Below are 20486 nucleotides of genomic sequence, written 5' to 3'. Positions count from 1 at the left end.
GCTGTTTTCCCCAGGAATATGTTGCCATATCAAACCTGCCAGTATACTAGGGAAAATGCCTAGTTAGTGCAGTGATGTGCAGATTGTGGTTCGGAAAGAACCAACACCTGCACATTATACATCAATCTGAAGTAGAAAACTTTCAATAACTTATTTATTTCCTCCTTGAGCTCTGAGCCCTGATCGAACAGATGTTAAGAGGTGCTATAAATATACCATTCCCCATTAGGACGATCGTAATAAGGGCTTTGGCCTTGAATACGTATCCATGTGTAACATGCTAAGTCCCTTTGAAAATGCAAAAGGTAAAAATGATTGGAATTAAAATGTTTAAGACTACCATTCGTTAATAGATTGATAAAATAATAGACAGTTGTGAGAGCCAGCAGATTTGAATGTTTATGTGGCTTCTACATTTACCACATAATTGTGGATCACTGTGATTGGCATAGCATTTCCTACATAATTTGCAGATTTCTCAACAAATGTTTTTTTAACCAAATGAACAAAAATAATACTGACAGAGAATTTGTCACATAATTTCAATTGTTTGCTACATAATTCAGATAACTTAGCCACAAAATTTAGACAGCCATGCAGTATAACCCAATTGGTTCTAACAAAAGGCAAAGCCCTGCAGAGTGGTTTAGAGGATGTCATTATGATGATTAAGTCGGTAATTCATAGTGACCCATTATTATATTTCCCATATTTGACAGAAACCTGTGAAATTTGGGATTTATGGCACTGCATTTTGTGGAGTAAAAACACCAACCGTGATTGATAGATAGATAGATAGATAGATAGATAGATAGATAGATAGATAGATAGATAGATAGACTGGAAGACCCACACTCTTCCAAAAAGCATGGTAATGAGTGTGCTTTTTTTGAAGAATTATGGATTCCATCAAAACAAGTATTGGGAATGAACACTCAGGCATGCCACTCACACTGTACTCACATGGGCTCAGTCTTTTACCTCTGGTGTACTGGAATGGGGGCAAGAACCAAAGAAAGAGGGTCTGCCTACTCTTGTTCGAAGGAACATGGGTACAGCCAAGAGTGCAGAAGAAGAGGAATGAAGCATGTGATAGGGAATGTAGAGCTGAAGCTGAAAACAGAGGTACAGTACCAGAATGTACCTTGTGCACCACACAAAGCCTCTTAAATAGATATGTTTGTTCACTGGTAACCTGAGGAGGAAGTGTAACTATTTAACATAAGTGAGCCACAGTAAATTAAAATACCAGATGTGGTATCTGCATTTTGCAAAATCTGAAGGTGACAGATAATATATTTAGGTATGCAACACTGCATTCCTATAATCCAAACCGGATGCGATAGCTACCTGGATTACCAACCTTCCAGCTTCAATTCATTGACAAGGGAAAATTCTCCTTAAGCTTTTCAAATGGGAGTCACTTGTACCTGAGGTCTTGTTGACATGTATTCAGAAGGTAAGACCAGTTTTAATATTAATAACACCATTTTTGTTTGTAGCAGAAGCTATGAGTGGGCCAAGAGCCAGTGACTAACCAGCGAAGGTCCAGGTCTAAGGATAATTCACAAGAACCAATACCTCCATTTTATAAATATTCAAATTCAAATGTTTGTTGGTCAGCCAGCATATGTTTGAATCACACATTCTCGAAGTGTACAGGGAATGTCAACTTTACTACCACTTTATTGTTTCAGGAACTGAATACCAACAGCATACGTATAGAAAGTTAAGCCATTGGAACAATTAAAGCACCCAAAGCAGTTAAATAAAATGTAGAGCATTTCAGAAATTGCACAATAATGATAAAATAATTATTAATTAACCAAAGTCCAGTGTAAATACTAAACACATAATTACAAATGTACAGAGTGAAGTTGAGACGTCTCTTACAAAACCTGAACTAGAGATCTGTCCACAACGCCTATTAGTGTTAAAGAATGTATAGCACAATGTATAGCCCCTCTCTATAGTATTGATCAATGTGCATTCTTCCTTGTGTAGTTGGAACAGAGCTCTCAAATGAAAAAGCCTTCCTCTTGCATGTCTCAGAGAGCTCACAGTGTAAACCCCCTACCTAGTGCACCTGCTAAAGAGTTCATAGCATAAACCATGGTACTCAGTGTATTGAGGTAGAGCAGAAAGGTGCTGTGGGCTACAAACTCAGAACTGAGCAACTGAACAACACACAAAAATATCACACAATAAATCAACATCCAACGAGAAACCATGATTTAATGCACATACTATATTCAGAATACCCCATATTTAAAGATCCCAGTTAGAATTACAAATTTGAACCCCTCCTCCAGGGGTCTTGCAGATTAAAGAGGGGGCAATTGCATACCCAAACAAATATCTCAGGGGGCTAATATCCTGTAAATATAGATTGCTTCCTATATTTGTGAGGTGTCCTGTGGCAATTAATACACCAGAAGGTTTTAGTTCTAAAAATCAGCAATGCCCCTATAAGAACTTTTGGAAAAAATTAGACTATTCACAATAAAAAAGCATTTTACATTGTCAGATCAGGAAAAGGGACACATATTAGGCACCTTCTTGTTGCTTCTGTCAGAGAGTTCACAACGACACTCCCCATTTTCCATTTACATTTGTTACACAGTTAGATGTGTAAAGCCCTTTCCTATGGTGTTTGACCTGAATTGCACAATGCAAAACCCCTTCCTATTGCATTTACAAGAGAGATCACCTTGTAAAAACACTTTGTTGCATTTATCAGAGTTGACAGTGTAATACGATTGCATTTGTCAGAGAGTTTACAATATTAAGCCCCTTACCAAAGTGTTTGTTAGAGAGTCCACAACGTAAAACTCCTTCCTGTTCTAAATGTAAGAAAGTACACAATATAAAAACCCTTCCACTTAAAGCACTTAAGTCTGTGAAACCCATTCCTTTTGTATTGGTCAGAGTTAAAACCCTTTTCTTTTTGCATTTGTCAGAGTGGGCAATGCACACCCCTTCTTGTTGCTTTTACCAAAGAGTTCACGATACAACACTATTTCCTTTCACATGGGGCATTGCAGATTAAACAAAGTGCACATCACTTTTGTAACAGGAAATATCACAGGGGCCAGCTAATACTGTGAATGTGTATGGTACCATTATCTGCAAGATACTCTGTGACAATGTCTGCAATGGCAGTCTCTAATTGAAAAACTGGCAATGGTAGTATATGTTCCTACTGGAAAACATGAAGGTTTTCACAACCAAACAGTTTGTCTACTTGCTTTGTTAAGTCATGTCTATGCCTACTGCCTTCCCCCTGCAATAAAGCAAACCTGTTGGTTGTAACTTGAACATAATCATGGCTGTCTCATCTCTACCCAGAGATACCCATCAAACATCTTTGGCAGACCTAAAGTACACATTGGCATGAACATAAAATCTTCTTCTGCAGACATCAGTCTTTTACTATGCCTGGACCTATTGCATTTATCAGAGAGTTCACAATGTAAAACGTATTCCTTTTGTAATTGTCATATAATTCAAAATGTAAAGCATCTTCCTACGGTATTTGTAAAGGAACTCACAATATAAAACCCTTTCCCATTGAATTTGTCAGAGAAATTCTGTAACATATTTTCGGTATAAATGTTGATGTGTATTCAGCGAAACAAATGTATGTCAACCTATTATTTTTTTAATAAGATGTAGGTTTATTCAGCCTGATTTGTACTGTTTATGCAAGCGTTTTACAGGGGGGTGCATCTTGCCACAATAGAAACGTCTGCATGGAAGGAAAACCAATTACTGTGAAATTGGATCAAAAAAGAATGAATATGTATGTATACGATACTGTGGCCAATGCAGAGTGATAAGCCGTTCTGAATTGACCCCAAAATATTTACCTTAGGAATTAAATGGAACTATTTAACTAATAGTCATATGCAGTGAGTAAGAGTAAGAAGGACTGTGTCCACTTTGGAGTTTTACTTATAGGAATTTGGATGTTTCGGAGCCAACTCGCAAAGCCATGAAAGAGTATATAACAGAGTGCTTCTATATATAGTACTACTTCCTGTACCAAGAAACTCTTTTGTAAATCAACCCCATCATGTCTCACAAAAGCACTTCACATTTCATTTTAATTAAACATTGAATTCTCTGACATTTCTCAGAGAATGTTGCCATTTAGTTTTGCATGATGTAACTGTGCCATGAATTGTTATCGTTGTTATCATGTTTTCTCAAGTGGATGTTCACAAGTAGATGTGATTTAAACTTTTTATTCTTTATTGGTGTTTGCTAAGTTTCGTCTTATATGAATACAAGTGTGCCTTTGATAGTTTAGCGACGTGGTATAAGGTTAAAAAAGTACAGGTTGAATCGATGAGGTGGATCCAGCAACTCTCATTTTGATACTTCTTTACCCCTTCAGTGATGATGGTTCCCGGTACTGCCTTTTGAAAATCGTTGCCTGGTCCCAGTCTGTGCACAGGGCACCTAATTTAGGAAATCCATTGTGAACTCTGGCAATGCATGAATTTACAACTGCACTGGAAACTGCATAGAATTGACACGTGGAGCAGCAGTTTCAAACCACCACTCCATCTTCCAATGCAGGGGAACGTGACTGATTTTGAAGAAAAGGGGGGAAGGGGATCACTCACCTTTCAAAAGCATTTCTGAGAGACCTCTGGTACTTCAGTGTCCCCTCAAGGGTGCAGTACAATTGAACCAATTTCTAGAACGCATAAAGTTATTGTGCCACCTGTGGGCTTGTTTGCCTCAACTATTGTATTAGTAATTTGTATCGGGCACAGGGGTTAAGGCATTCCATGATTTCCATGCCCTGCATGCATCACTGCGTGGGCACATTCTGTATTCCAGAAATGGCTGTGCATGCATCTGTAGCCCATTCTGTAATGCAGAGATGCCTCCAGTTTCAAAAAGTTGTCCCAAAAGCCTACTGATTCCGTCTGCGGTGTGTTTGTATTCGGACCAATGATCTTCACAAGGGCCACTCCTGTTGTCCCTCAGTTTCCCTTTCTCACCACTTCTCTACTTTCTCTCACCTCACTGTCTTCCTTGGCTTACAAAGAGTTCTATTTTCCTAATGATTATGCTGCTCACTCTTGTTTACTCTGCCTATTGTACTTCCCTGCTAGACTTTCAAATCCTGCTTCCAGTCTGTTACTGGCTCACCCAGGAGGCAGCCATTTGTCACCAGCAGGGTGGGTTCAAATCTCCCTGTGGACCAAGTAGAGAAACAGCTCTCCCAGTTCTTGGAAAGAGCTCCTAGAGGCAAAGATTCATGCGGCTGTTGCTCTTCTAGCAGGCAGGGAGTCTTCTAGTACATCAGAACAGAGGGGCAACTGTCTCTGAAGTCACATGGGCGTCAACATGGTTTTGGAAAAGAAAAACTAACATGCCGTTAGCAGGTGACCCATACACAACTCCATAAAAGATGCCACAAACTACATTGCGACTTTTACTACAAAGTGGTATAGTTTCTACTCTACATTTCTTACTCTGGGAAAGTGACTGAAACTATTCGTATCTTGTATGAGTGCAATTCTTACCTGGTTGAGCAAAATCATGAATTTGGACAATCGGCTAAAAAGAGGCACCATTCATAGACTACTTATGTTCAGTCTTTAAAGAATGGATTCTGACGGATGGTCCTCAGAGGGACTTGGTTGGATGAACAGAGAGGATTACTAATGAGATACACGAGACACATGATGTAGGGATGTGAAACGACATGAGCCAAAACGTCTGTTTTTATCGTTAAATGTTTTAATTGTTTTGCGCATCACTTACATTTTCGCTTGCTCTTGGCTATCATAGGGCAAAATAAAAATGCATAAAAATAACAACATTCATTGGACCAGAAAAATATAAATGATTAAAGTAAAAAATGTGAACAACTCAAAAAGCATGTCCCTTTGTTCGGTACTCTTAACTAATAATATTTACTAAATGGTTACCCGAGGTAACATAATATTCTGCGATTTTAACATCTACTTTTGAGGACACCCTGCATAAAAGAATTCAAGGCACTTTTGGCAAATAACAGAGAAAATATAAACACAATGTCAAACTGTTTATAAGGGCAATGCACGTTACCTAACAACACGTTACAATTAAACGCATTCATTAGAAAATGGAAAAGCTTTTCATTAATTTAAAAACCCAGTCATACAACTTGTACAATCATAGTTCTCTCTTGAAAATGGCGGCAATGCTTACAAGGATTTGCTGCATATGGAAAGGTCTGCATTGCATCATCTGTCCATGACTTCAGGCATTAGATAGTCAATGAATTCTTGCCACTGTTGATGCTGAGAAGACATCGACGTATTATTGAGAACCATCATGTTTTCTTTAAAATGCCTCTTCTTGACTACCTCACGCCTTCATTCATTCTGATAATAATTTTGCGAATACCTTGTGATTACGTTTTTCACTACAGTGGTGCATTTTTTTTCTCTGCACAATACCAAATTGGAGGTTATTGCTGGTTTTGGATAATAACATGTCAAATCTTGCACCACATCTGCCAATTCATCTCGGTTTTGTCAAGTTTATATTTATTGTCTTTTGAGTGTATTGAAAAGCGAAATACATCAAACGTACAAAACCCGTGCTTGGATTCTAGATGCATGGGTTTAATCACGATTTTAATAATGGCATTGCTCCGTTGCTGTGAGTTATAACTTAATTACAATAAGGTTTCCCTTACCATTCCACCAACAATTTTCATAAATCACCGTGAAAGGAAAATGGTCTCCAGGGCCTGCAACGAGCGATTACTGTAAAATGCTACACATACAAATTAGCCATGTTGAGACGAGACGGCCCTGCAGCAAGTCCGCTACCAGCCCTTTGGGATGTTGGAGGAAGGGGGGGGGGAGGAATTGTGCTAGTGATTACTGCTGGGTGTTTCTGCAATTGTGATGAAAGGTTGAACACACATATTCATAGGATCCTATGACCTTTCTAGTAAATCAGAAACACTAAATTGTTTAGTGTATAAATATACAAGTAAGGTGTTATCCTTATTTGAGTTGCTTCTGCCTACCCTGAAATGGAAGCTAGCCGGGAAATGAGTTACAGAAGCTGGCAAAGGGATGCTGCTTTCCAATATGGCTAGTCAGTTGCAGATGTCCTTTGTCGATCCTACCCTCAAACCACCCTGCGAGCCACAATATCCTTCCAAAGGGAAGATGACAGAATAAGAGACACTGGGATTAGGGGTTGAAGGACCCCGGCCGTATTTATTTACACACATTACACAAACAGCAACTTAAAAACTGTTATTAGGCACAGTAAAACACATTTTACATCTTTGCTTATCAAGAGATCAAGTCCTAATGCTAACAAAATCACTAATACACAGTAGTTTCCTATCCATAGCTAAAATTTGTTCCTGTGCATCCATCAACTTCTTATCTTTATGAGTGAAATTATGACTTCCTCTTAGACTCCTTATCCAACCTCTCTGGACCTTGGTGGGTCCCTGATCCTCCCCTACTGGTGGTGATCCTGTGCATTGGGCCAGTATGCCCGCTAGTATCCCTACCTCGGGCACCCCTGCACCGAGCTTTCTCCCCCCCCCCCCCCCCCCCCCCCCAGGGGCCTGTGCTAGCTTGCACCCACTGTACCTGTGCGGGTGATTGCCAGGTATGGACCACCTGTCAGCAGACGCCCCTAAAACTCGTATCCCTGTAACATCTATACTTGGAGTCATCACCCCCTGGAGGATCCCGTGACCCCATTGTTACTTCGGTCTAAAAGGAGGCCTTGCATGTACCTGAACTATCCCACCAGTCATGAACTCACCCACCACAGGACAGCATAGTTCACCTATGATCTGCGCTGCCTGTCCCTGTTTGGGCGATGTATCAGCCTAGCTAACAAATCCTCAAGAAACATTTCACTATCCAACTTAGATAGATGAACCCCATCCTGTGAGAAAATACACTCACCCTTGATGCAACCGTGAACTATTGAAGACAACTTGGCAGACCTTAACAACTTCCCAATCTTATTGTTCACCCGGTTCTCAGAATCATTGACGGCTTTGACCGACTAACCACCTCTCCAATCCAGCCTGGGTATAATGTTTGACCAATCTTGCACCACGTCAGGGAATCTCATTGCCAGCCATTCCATCTTTGAGATAATCATCTCAAACAAGTCCTTCCTACTGATCACCATCAGATCATTGCCACCGAGATGAACAGTAACAATCCTCGTGTGTGTTAACCCCTGGGGCATGAATATATCCAATGCAGTCCTTCGATTAGCCAGGTGCAAACCACGTGACCACAAAAATTCAAACAATAACCCGCCTCCTCACCTTTGGCAGCGCAGCCACCTGAAGAATAGAACACCTTTGCTCACCTCACGTATGAGTGGCCCAGAACCAGCATGTCTGTAAGCCAATCCACTACAGCATGGACAAGATTCAGCAAGGTATCCAGCAGCCGTCCCAACTCCTCACCACGTCCACCTGTATCAACAGGAGAATAAAAGAGGAGTAAAGAGGATAGGAGAACAGGTATTAGGGCAATGCAGCTACAACAAATCCAATTGCACATAACACTTGCAACAGTCCGACTTCCACCTGCCAAGCCATTACACTGCAGGGCCTCCAGCCCAATACCTGCTACCGTAGTAGCTGCCCCAATTCTATAGGAATGAAAGCCATATTCAGGTGGGTCCAAACCAGCAGCCCTCAGGGACCTATCCAGCACTCTCCAAAACGAATATCTAGTGAGTGGTGCACCATCTGGGTGGACCAATAAGGACGCCTCTGGCCCCTGAGTACAGTTAGCCAGAAAAGCTTCTAGGCTCTCCAGGGGGCAGCACTCATTACCTGGTTCCATGTGAACTAGAATGTGCTCACCACCTCCCATCTGGTCAGTCTTTAAGTGGGCAGTGGTTATATCCAGGGAACCATTTTGCCACTGTACGTCTGCATATGAATGCCATCCATGGCATCCATCCTGTGCCTCAAAGTCAACATCCGCCATTGCATGCTTGGAGCATTTATTTGCGCCTCCTGGCATCCTACTCATGGGCCTTAAACCGACAAAAGTGATGGACCTTCACACCAGAAATGTCTCTGGGGGAGCCCACACTTACTCCACACACACTTCCTATGCTATGGTCACAGCTCAAGAGCCATCTAAAATGAACAACCACAATGCCCTTTTCCAACGCTGTGAAAAGCACACAATCACTAATGAGCCTAATACCACGCCAAACACTTGGTTCCCAACAGCTTGCCTCAAAATTATCTCTGGTTCACCTACAAAATCTACCATGTGCGCACACCTTTCAACTAATGAACACTATGCCTGAATAACCACTGAGAGTATCAATACAAGAGACCAAAATGTGCATGACCTGGTCTTTGCACAAAACCAATACTAAAATGCCTCAGTTGTCAAAAATGGCCCTAGACCCCCATTTTGGACACTCCCACCCAAGTAACTAAAGTGCTGAGAAACCCAAGTCTAAATAAAAAAGGCTCAACACTTGCTCACTCTACCAAAACCTGCCCCTGGACACCACTTTTAACCTCCTCACCTTGGCAGCTCACAGCGCGCCACTAGAGCGGCCATGGAGTACTAACTTGGGTCAGGCAAGACAAATTTGTGAGCCTGTGTAGCTCCCGGCAGATTGAGCTGTGAGCTGCTTTGCAGAGCGTGGAACATGTGGTTCCACCCCCAGGTGCGGCTGAGTCCGTGACCAGCAAGAGGGGAGACAAGAAGACAAAAGAAAAAAATTGGGCTCAAGCCAAACACATTGTGACAGTGCGAGGGGTCCGGGCGGTGTTTGGTGTACATGGTCTGAGGCTGCGAGCGGGAAAGAGGCCCACTCGCTGCCTCACGTGACCTTTTATGTGCAGGAGCTCTTTGGCGGCCCCAAACAACCTCGGAAGAACTCTAGAGCTTCTGGATCACACCCATGTCTGCCAATCTTGCTGAACCCTTCCAAAGGGCCAAAGCACTGGTGCCACGCCCCCGGGTCAGGCCACACCGCATATTTGTGACTCCCCCGACTTGGGGGAGCCCTTGCTACAAATACCGGAAGTAATATGTATTTTGAGAGTGTTTATTAAATCCTAGCAATCTTTTTTCTCGGTGTGTAGGGCGGACCTAGCTTCAAGAATCAGTGGAGCAATATACAGAAGACACAAAACTTGTAATATGTGCTATTTATCACATCAGATTGTAACATGTACATTAAATATCCCACTTGAAAACATACCCATAGGGGATATAAAACTCTATCCATAATGCATGGGATTCTGCAAACACTCTAGAATTACCTGTCTCTGATTATAAAGAAGTGATGTCAGAACTCAACTGTAACACCTTATTACAGTTGAGTTGTGATGCCACAATGCCTGCTGCCAGAGCCAGCAGCAGAGGAGAAAGGTAGGTCAGATCACAGAGCATAATTAAAGTTGTTGTTTGAAGAATGAAAATACAAAACATTGCTTTTCTTTCTGCTCTGTTTTCCTAGCCGTACATTGACAGGAGATATTTATGGCAACATGTTTATTTTTTGCTCTATTTGATTAAATGTAGAAAAGGTAGTCTCTTTCTGTGTGTTTCTACTGCACCTTTTTAAATAGAAACTTCTATTAAACAGCTTCTAATATCTTTTTTTCAGCAAATATCTAACAGCTTTTTTGATGGGTGTAATTTTGCTCTAGCAATTCTATTTTTATTCTTCATGATTTCAGAAATGCTCTTTCTTTCAAGAATTTAGGTGGTTTGTGGGAAAGGTGATGATGTGACGGTATTATAAGGAATACAGTAACCAATGCTATACATGATAAGGATATTGAAACCTTGAAGTTCCATAACCTTCGGCCGCTTTCATCAATATGGTCATGAAACCCGTCTGTGATTTGCAATCTCCTTACAATGTACAATAGGCTGTAAATTATTCTATCTATCTGTCTATCGGTTGTTGGCATAAATAGAATGCATAGAAATAGAAAGTGTTGCGGATCCTCTTTTAATCTAATTAAAGAATCCATGCCCCCAGCATATTTTAGGCACTTGAACATATCTCTCCCTTTATTAGCATGTAAAATATGTTTTGAAAACAAACCCATTTTCAAAGGATAGAATCTTTAAAGAGCTTTAAGGGCCTCCTCATCATCTCAACAAATTTATTACACTAAGTGTTATTGATGACATGGTAGTGTTATGATAGAACACGTGAAAGAACAGGTCTGAGATATAAGCTAAGCTTGAAGTAGCCATGAATGATGCACAGCATTACATTCAAGTAATTTCAAGCTTAGATTTAGAATTGAGACATGCTCCTGATACCCAATAGGTGAAGTTACATTTCAGCAAATATGTTAATGTATTTCTGTGCTTGAAGGTGATTACTGTTTTTCACCCAACTAGCTTTGAATTCCAGGTGGACCTGCCACTATTCAATTGATATTCTTATGATTCAACAACATTCTTATATTGATAGTTATACATGACTAGCAAGCATAGCTTTTTGTAATCCTGTTAAATAGATATCCACCTTCTGTGCTTATGAGTAAATTGTTTTGTGTCTCCCTGACTCAGACTCATGGCAACTTCTTAACTGAAGTGCTGAGTTATATTTCCATATGTGTGATTGTAATGAAATATGGCTGCTTTGTTGGACACAGTTGAGTAGACAGCCATATATTCCCCAACTGAGGAAATACAAACACTGTACCTGCCAAAGAACTGATTTACCTCTATTTCAATCTATTTTTTTCATTTTGCTTTTTACAATATGTGGAACCAGGCCACAAGATACATTTTTGTGAGCAAACTATTTCATTCAATAGCACAATACAATCTCCAAACTAAATTAGAAGAAAAAAACAAATTCCATGAGTAGAAAGACACCAAGATCATCAAGCTAAGTTAAGGGGACCTATAACTGGAACCAGAATAATGAATATTTAGAGTTTAAGGGCAAAATGCACCTAAAAAGAAAAGCAGCAATCAAACATTACTGTTTGTGGTTTCAAACCAACTGCAATGAAGCAGACGTCAGCTACGCCCAGCAGATCATCCCAGGTAAAGCTGTTACCTTGGAATTTATTCTTTGAAATAGAAGATAAAAACATTCCTGTAGGGCCTCCTTTTTCAGGTGGGGTCTCTATTACCCAGCAACTATGTTTCAAGATGGCAATACCAAGCTGCTACCAGGCAGACCTTTCTTCAAATCCTTAGTCACAACCTTATTTAGTTGACCTCCTCTCCCACCTGACAGCTGCAAAACTAGTTCTCTTTCGTACTCTGGCTGGAGTCAGGCTGTCTGGGAGGGGCATGGGAATGAATGGGAAACTCCCTCCTTGCATCTTCAAGTCAAAACAGATAGTGCTAAAGCTGCCATTTTGTTATGCCAATTGCTCCTGTCCACTCCCAAATAGCTAATACGTGCTAGGTGGTCATTCGTTAACACCCGTTTGCTCTTTCTAGGCTAAGAGGCAGGCTATTGTACTCAAAGCCAGAGGCATTACCTCTGTCAGCCAAGGATGTGCATTCCAGCTCTGGAGGTATGATGAGTAGCCAAACTGGTTTTAGGCACATTCCGGCTCAGGGAGCCTGAAGTAAGTATCTACAAAGTTACTTAAGCTATTCAAAATCTGATTTCACCATTAAATTACATTTTGAAAATAAAATTAAGTAGGTAATAAATTTGAAGTGAGTTTCAAGAATTTTCCCCGGATTTAGATAGAAAATTAAGGCCTCAAACCTATCTAGGCCTATTCAGGGAATAGTATAGCAAGGCCTACACACAGAAATAGCTATTAGGTTGTATTTGGCTGTGAGAGCACATTAACTCCAATATAAGTGTGCCCTATTTTTACATAGTAGGACCTTGCTTTGTGGCAAATCACATTTTAGGGCTGACATAAATATATCTAAAAATAAGGTTTCTTACCTTGTAAGACAATTCACTTCTACCTGCCATGTGTCGCTACAGTGAATTTAAACTGCAGCTCAACCAGAGCACAGCGTAGATATATGCACTGTGCAGATACACATAATCTATGTATCTGAACATGATTTTGACAGAGTACGTCTATCCACTTCCTTGCTATCTGTTCCGGTATTTCAACATGTCACTTGACTGATGCTTCCGAATCCTCATATTGCCATATACATTTTTTAAGAATACCCATCCTTCAATACAGCAGGCAAGGAGACTTCCTTTGAGGCTTTTTTGAGAAAAACTAAGCATGAAACGAGTTAGAAGAAAATAGATAAAACTACACAAATGAGCCATTATTAAATTGGTTTTTCTGTGTGGATGAGTGCTTTAGGGTAGTTTAGACCAAGCAAAGAACTCCTGCTGAGGTTTTACATGGCCTGGCTAGAACCTATTCTCAAATAGCTGCTTGCCTGACTCTTTAAAATGTCATTCTTCATCCACTGTTCCTTGAACTTAAGAAAAAACATCCTTTCTTGTCTCTGCTGTGAATATGTGTTGCCTGCGTGCTTGAGGAACTGGTAACATTTATTTTTTGACCTCTTGTACTTTCAGTTTCTCCCAGGCTGGTTGTGCCAGCCTCCTTCTGATCAACCAGTATGGTGGTGTTCAAGTACCCACTAAAAGCGTGCCCTTCTTGCACCCTGTGAAACTCTGCTAGAGTGGCTGGAGTGTGCAGAAGGTCTTATGACAGAGGAAGCCGATGCTTGCATGGAGAAATACTAGTGCGCCAGTTACATCTCGAAATGTGTCCTTTTTGCTCCTTTGGAAATACCCACCTGATACTGGAAGGTGCAGAAGCTATTGCCTACCACAGGTAATTCCATGGGACCAATTCGAACTGGACATGCTAGTGTAGACCTGTGAGATAGAGCTGTGAGGGTACTCCCTGCTCTTGAGAAGCAGAGAGAGCATGAGGATTCTTTAGTGATGTACCACTAGATATAAAAACAAATTCCAAATTCTGGACTTCAAGTATTTAAAAAAAATAACATCCAGAGGTCATAATATTGCTATGCAAGTGTTCTTTCTTTCCCACTCCAACCATTTTGGCATGAAGTTTAAGGCTGCAACCCTACCAGCATATCTGACCTCATGATTACACTTTTGGGTGCAGATGTACACAATTTAACATGTTTCAGATAATTTTTTTAAATTTATAACCAGTCTTACCTACCAGTTCTTGTTAGTGTGCTGTACCCCATAGAATGAGATTTTAGGTTCCTATTGATTCCTATTTGTTTTAATGAATAGATTTTCATCACTTTGTGGTATTTCACGAGTTTTCCTTTTTTGTATGTAACTTGATTTATACCATCTAAGTTGTATAAGTTCTGCATCTCAAAAGTATAATTATTTTGTTAGTTTTGTCCACGTACCTCAAAGAAGTGCCACTTACGCTAAGTTCAGTGTTTGTGAGAGCAAGCTCAAAGCTCACAAACAGACTGTGCCCCCCCCTCCCTAGATATACCAGATTTGTTACGGTAATTTTTCATATTAAAATGTTTTTCCTTTCAAGTTTATTTCAGGTATTTACTCTGTTTAGCACCATTCCCTATAAAAAGAAGTCACTTTTATCTAAATGCATTATTAAGACCCATTACCATTACCCAGTGAAACAAATCTATGCCAACATTACTGTCAGTCAAGTGACTTTCTTTGGGTCCACTCTGCATTCTAATATTGAGTAACTTAGCTGCTATTGCAGAGGCATTATCAGGTGGCTTTGCTCCCAGGAATGCATGCAATAACAGTGTTTCCAGGTCTGAAGTAAGACATCTCTTCAATATGTCCTTTGGAGTTATCATTTTCCCACCAAATGCAGATCCATGGTCTAAAGAGCAAACATGAAGTTTGAAATTCAGACATATCTGTCTATGGTTGGAGCAGGGCCAGACTGGGATCCCAAAGCAAACCTGGAATATTTTGTCAGACCAACAACAATATGGTGCATAGGGAGTGAGCCTGAGCACTACAATGGAGCTTGGGGGAATTCTCACCCCCCATCCAAGAAATTGTGGGGAAAAATGTCGCAAATTGTGCATTTTACAACACATTTCATTATATATATCAATTGGATTTGTTTTTGAAGCATAGTAAATGATAACCTTACAGTTCACCAGGATACAGAAGTCTTTATTGGGGCTCTTCAATTATTCCTTCACCATGACACTCTAACAGTGCCTTTCATCTCTCCAGAGCCTCTCCCTCACATGTATTTTTAGTTTGTTTTATAGCACTTCTCTTTCCATTGTAGGTTGTTGGAGCACTTTACATCACACACTCATACAGAGACAATGAATCATACGTGTGCAAATCAGTGTTTAAAAAATGCTACATAAGACAAAGGTGTAGGATTCACGTGCCATCCATACTAGTAGGCATTTTTAAGAGCACTTTACCTGGAGAATCATAATCTCACAATTCAGAATGTAACAGTGGTTAGGGTTGACTTTATTATTAACAATGTATTTCTACCCAAGCAAACCCTTTTTAGCACATATAGGTAAATCTAAAACTAAAAAAAACATAACTTTCTAACCTGTACCATGCTGTTTGCATGCAGCTCTTTGATTGCAGTTCATAGCTCACTGTGCTAGATTAGGGCTGTAATTTATGGACCTCACAGTAACAAAACCATCTCTGTGACAAAAACAATATCCCACTTAGCACTGCACTTAACATACAGTTCTGTGACCTGCATAGCGCACGTTATTAAACCTCTACGCTACCTTAGATGAGTCAAAACTGCCACTAGACAAACCCCGATCTCTCTCCATCTAGTAGATTAATCACTGGATATATCTTTATACTTTTATTGTTGCCTGAAAACTGTTCGATATACAAGGAACTTTGCACTGCTTTCCAAATTGCTGCACTGCTATGCAACTGCCCCCCGCACAAAACGAACTCCCCACCTTTCCAGCCTCCTGTGGAAATGCCAGATGGCCGGTACAGCCAGTCCAGCCTTGGGTTGGAGCCTATTCCATTGAGGCTTTACCACAGCAAGAAAGAAAAAAACGAAAGGGTATGTCTGAAGTCCTAGGTTTACAGTTGCATTTGGTGTTGTCAAATGTCCTTCTTTTACTTGTACTAATGCAGTTGATTATTTTCACAGTGCATTTTACTCAAACATTTTCTGGACCAAACTTGCTTGATTCTGTCTAGATATGGTACTGAGCTATTTACTATTTAAGACTCCAGTAATCTGATATCGTGGGTGTTGGCATCCACTGACACCCTGGGAAGCCAGAACTGCTTAATGAATAATTGTCAAACTCATTTGTGACCATTAGCTTCAGAAAAACCTGAGTAAAACCTTAAGGCCAATCCAGATTGACTGATTTTAAATATGATCAAATTATAATGTTCAGGCACTTTCCACAGTGAAGTTGATATTGTGGTCCTGAGGCTGTTTCACATTTCAGAAGAGAAAATGAATGTGTGTATCTGTATTAGTGCTGCTGTCAGGCAATGAACATTGTGGACATACTGGCACTCACAAATTACTATGAATGCGTTTTGTTGCTGTTGGGACGAAAAAGTCCTCTGCATTATAACAGGAATGCACTTCTGCCCTGACTGCCCAACTGTACTGATATCTGGATCCCTAATGCTGATTTTTGTTGTCATAGGCAAGCATGGATCATGTGTGTGTGACATGACATAGCCCTGTCTCACGGATTGTGGTCTTGTTGGATGGGACGGAATGCCCAAAGTGCTACCCTCATAGTGGTTAGAGGCTACTCCTTCCACTAGGAGTACAGCTGCACGAGTGCGGTGATGGCAGCATTCCATGTAGTGATCAGTAGGAGAGAACAGGTCCTTTTCAATCTGTGTCACTGGAGTGAGGCCTACCTGCTCACTCAGGTAAAGTTCTGCAGCTGTGTGCTTAACTCACGCTTGACCTACATTGGTTTGGTGTGCTGTGCTGCACAGCACATGAGTGGTGTATCTGAGCTGGGTGTTTATGTGCCTAGGATGCAGTATTGAGCAGTGCGTGCATGTGAATACTTGTGCTGGTTGTATGTATGCCTATCAGTGGTATAATACATGGAGGATGTAGTGCTGTGGAAACACTCATGGTAAATGCATGTGTGGATGTATGTGTTCCTATGAGTAGAACAGTACATGAAGGATTTTGTGCTGTGCAGTGTGTGTAGGCTGTATGCATACACTAAGTGTATGTGTGCCTGTGGACTGTAGAATACATGGAGGGCCCTGGGTTCATTTTGGGAGTCCCAGGCCTCTAAGGTGAAACCTGGAGAGGAGGTAAAGGAATCGCTCCGGACAGATTTGTGTATTGCTGTATTCCTGTAAGCAGGGTGGAACACACACTGGAGAGGGGAGGGACATGCTTTCCATATACACGTCAAAGAGTTTTCTTTTTTTCAGTGAGAAGTCGCAAAGAAGGAGCCGGAGCATGTCTCAAAAAGGAAATGGGGCTGATAAGTTAATCATATCATATCACTGTGGCTGACATCCAGGTGGGAATTCTAGACACTCCCATGGCCCCAACATGAACTTCAAATACTCAAACTCTAAATCACATTTGGTGGCTGGAAATGGGCTATCGGAGGGGAGTTTGACACCCCAAATGTTGCCATCTGCCAATAGCTGGATGAGCTGTGTGAAGAGAGGAAGCTCTGCACGACTTTTGCCTGTGACCAGGACCGAGGGCCATGGACTGCTAGTCTCTCTGCTGGGTGAGGAGAGATCACCCAGGAAATCCAAAAGCACCTTCTATGGAACCTGGAAAACCAGCTGTGCCTGCTTTCAAAGAGCATTGTGCCCTGTGAGGAAGAGTATAGCTTTGGAGGGAGTGAGGTCATTGGGGAGCCCTGTTGAGTGGTCTCCCTTTGCAAGGTGTAAGGAGATGGCTGCTGCACTGATCTGGTCATTGCCCATGTGCAGGATGTAAGCAACCCTCAATTCCAGATGAGGGCTACCATGAATTGAGCCATGTGCATCGCTGCACCAATTGGGCCGGAGCCAGTGCGTAATGGGGAGAGGTGTCGCCGTATTCCAGGAGTGGCCACTGTGAGAATACTGCCATACAGAGAGGTGAGGCCTATAGGGAAGGAGGCCACAGATGGTGAGGGAGTGTTGTGTTCAGGGTCATACCAAATCCCTTTTGGATTTCTGTTTTTATAGAAGATTGAGGCTGAGAGTAGGAAAATGGAGAAAGACTAGCATTGAAGAATGGAAGGAGGTGAGGAGATGGTTGGGGCGGGGACTTGGCGAATCAAAGGTCAGGGGGAATGAAGAAAGGTGATAATGATAAGGTCAAAGGTGGGGGAGATATCTGAGGAGGGTCAGGGAAAAATGGAGAGGCGTTTGGGATGGTATTTTAGTGTGCTGTTGCCTGTTGATAGTTAATTTTGTTTAGTACATTAAGGTGTACTGACTTCCGGTTGTGCCCCTCGGAGTGGTTGGGTGTTGGTTGTGTTTTGTGGAGGGTATGCAGTATGTAATGTGTAGTGGTCTGGATTAGGTATTATGACAAGGTATTAGTTGATGTGATCAACGGTTCTATTTATTTGTTTTGGAGTTTTTGGTAGAACACTACATGTCAATTTATTGCTATTGCAAATCAATAAGATGTACAGCAGGATGCGCGGAAGCTTAATAAATCATCAAAGATAATTGCAGGTTTGAGGTTTGAGTCCCTATCTGGCTTTGCCTGGGCACTACCCTATTCATTGCAAGTCTTTTACCCATACACAGCCTGAACATTCAAGTAATAGTTATGTTTACTGTCAATCTTGAGCTACCATTGGTCCAGAATTTGGGGCACTGAGCTCCCATGGATCTGTCTCCTTTCTTTTACCTGAAGGCCCATGGGTGAATCATGTGTTAATTGGTCAAACATAGATCCCTAACAGATTTGTCAATTTGCCACAGTCTTTTTTCATGTAAACAATGTGACCGGAGCATTGTGTTTTCGTTTAGATGCTTGCCCCTCCTGGAACCAGCAGAGTACTTTCAATCCCTCTTTCACATAGATGTGATTCCACAGGTTGTGTATGGTCTGCCATTCTGAGCTTGTAAAATACACAATATTTCATTGAGCTTTTAAGGAGTCCTACTTGGATTAAATTACAGTACTCCAGATCTCCAATCAGAAGAACCTTTGTATTCCCCAATCTTGGGTTGGTTTGAAGGCGGGGGAATATTTTCCTGTTGTACAGTGATGCCCATGAATACTTTGGTAAAAAAATTGTGGTGCGAGCAATACATCCGTGATCAAGCCTGGGGCGTTTAAAGTTATTTGGTCCATTTCTTACATGGTAAACGCTCCCTAGCACCAGTCTAGGGATTTCCAAACGTGCAGCATTCATGAGGGAAAAATCAAACTAGGACAGATAGAGGAAATGAAAACATCAAATGAATGGTTAGATAATTAAAACATCAAATGAATGGATAGATCGTTGACGAAAGGGTCGGTATTAAAACTGTTACAATTTTAAATTATTTTAGAAATACTTAGCGATCAGCTTTCGTAACTAGTTTTATTAAAGTTTGGGAATTCTTGGGGTGCACCGGCTCCGTAATTGGTTGGTTTGCATTAGAATGCTAGGCCTTTGCATTTGAAGACCTATTGCATCATGCGCAGAACTATAAAATTATTCCTGGATCACATTGAAACTCTTGCTCTTTTTTGTATGAAAGCAGATTTTAGTAGGTGATTGAAATTTGTAGCAAGAATATTTGTTGGTATTTGTTGTCTTGCATTTTGTTGTGGTGATGAGGTGCTGTGTTCAACTTATTTTTACTTTTTTGCATTGTAGTTGTGTTATACTGTTTATTGGGTTGCATTGTTTTGTGATTGTTTTATTACGTTGTTCCCAATTATGTTCATTTTGTGTTGTCCATTTGATTTACTTTATGTTATTGTGTTGTGTTCGCTAATTAAGTTAGACGCCAAAAAACGACTATTCTAACTGTTATAACACCTGTCAGCCCAAATAGTGACATTGGCCATGTCTTAAAAACAGCACTTCCACTGCTCACTTAGTGTGATGCAGCCGATAATGTTTATTTATATTGGAGGTGGCTTTATACCTGTGTGAGTAGTTGGTTAACAGTTAACCATTTGCTCTGGCACATCCCAAGGTAAACGAGACAAATAAACGGAGGATCGTGCTGGGTGATGTTTCCTATGGCTCAGAATTTTGGTTCTTAACCATTTCATTGAAGTCCAGTTTTAGTTAATTTAGCACTAGGTGTGGCAAATGACATTTAGATGAACCATCTCCTTTTTCACGTCACAGCTATAAATTAGTTTCATTATCTTCCACTGATCACTCGGGTTCATTTCTGCAGAAGGCATGTGCCAGTACCCATTGAAAGTTTTCATAAAGATGAATCAGGTGCCAAGCTATGGAATAAAGTTGACATTTCTACAAGTTTCTAAAAACAAGCAATTTAGAAAACAAAAATATAATTCAGCAACAGAAACGATGGAGGACAAGATTAAATGAGTGTGAGGTAAATCCACAACG

At 40.9% G+C, this 20486-nt stretch overlaps 1 protein-coding gene across 1 annotated transcript in view; it reads left to right on the top strand.

The window, feature by feature from the left end:
• LRRC7 (leucine rich repeat containing 7) overlaps positions 1-20486 on the top strand; it is a 1681735-nt gene that overhangs the window by 297687 nt on the left and 1363562 nt on the right. The gene's annotated exons all lie outside the window — the stretch shown is intronic.

Source organism: Pleurodeles waltl, chromosome 4_2 (assembly GCF_031143425.1).
Source record: "Pleurodeles waltl isolate 20211129_DDA chromosome 4_2, aPleWal1.hap1.20221129, whole genome shotgun sequence".
Classification (NCBI taxonomy): Eukaryota; Metazoa; Chordata; class Amphibia; order Caudata; family Salamandridae; genus Pleurodeles; species Pleurodeles waltl.
The sequence above is the reverse complement of the archived record's forward strand: the minus strand, read 5'-3'. Positions and strand labels throughout refer to the sequence as shown.